The sequence below is a fragment of the Arachis duranensis genome, chromosome 9 (assembly GCF_000817695.3).
Source record: "Arachis duranensis cultivar V14167 chromosome 9, aradu.V14167.gnm2.J7QH, whole genome shotgun sequence".
Taxonomy (NCBI): domain Eukaryota; kingdom Viridiplantae; phylum Streptophyta; class Magnoliopsida; order Fabales; family Fabaceae; genus Arachis; species Arachis duranensis.
In genome coordinates this window covers 37673753-37674169 of record NC_029780.3, presented here as the reverse complement: position 1 = coordinate 37674169, position 417 = coordinate 37673753, and positions in this window count along the sequence as shown.

Genomic DNA, 417 nt, shown 5'->3' with positions numbered 1-417 from the left:
GGCATTCAACTTGCCTATGATGCAAGGAGATGAACATCCTTACACTAGAAGGGTCAACTTTGATCAAAGGTTGGACCAAGTCCTTACAGTCATATGTGAAGAGGGCACCCAATGGAAGAGAGATTCAAGAGGGAAGCCGGTTCAACTGAGAAGGCATGACCTCAAACCAGTGGCTAGAGGATGGTTGGAGTTTATCCAACGCTCAATCATTCCCACTAGCAACCGGTCCGAAGTTACTATAGACCGGGCTATCATGATTCATAGCATCATGATTGGAGAAGAAATAGAAGTTCATGAGGTGATATCTCATTTGTCAAGGTTAGCCTTTCCTCATCTCATTTGTCACCTCTGTTATTCAGTTGGAGTTGACATAGAGGGAGACATCCCCATTGATGAGGACAAGCCCATCACTAAGAA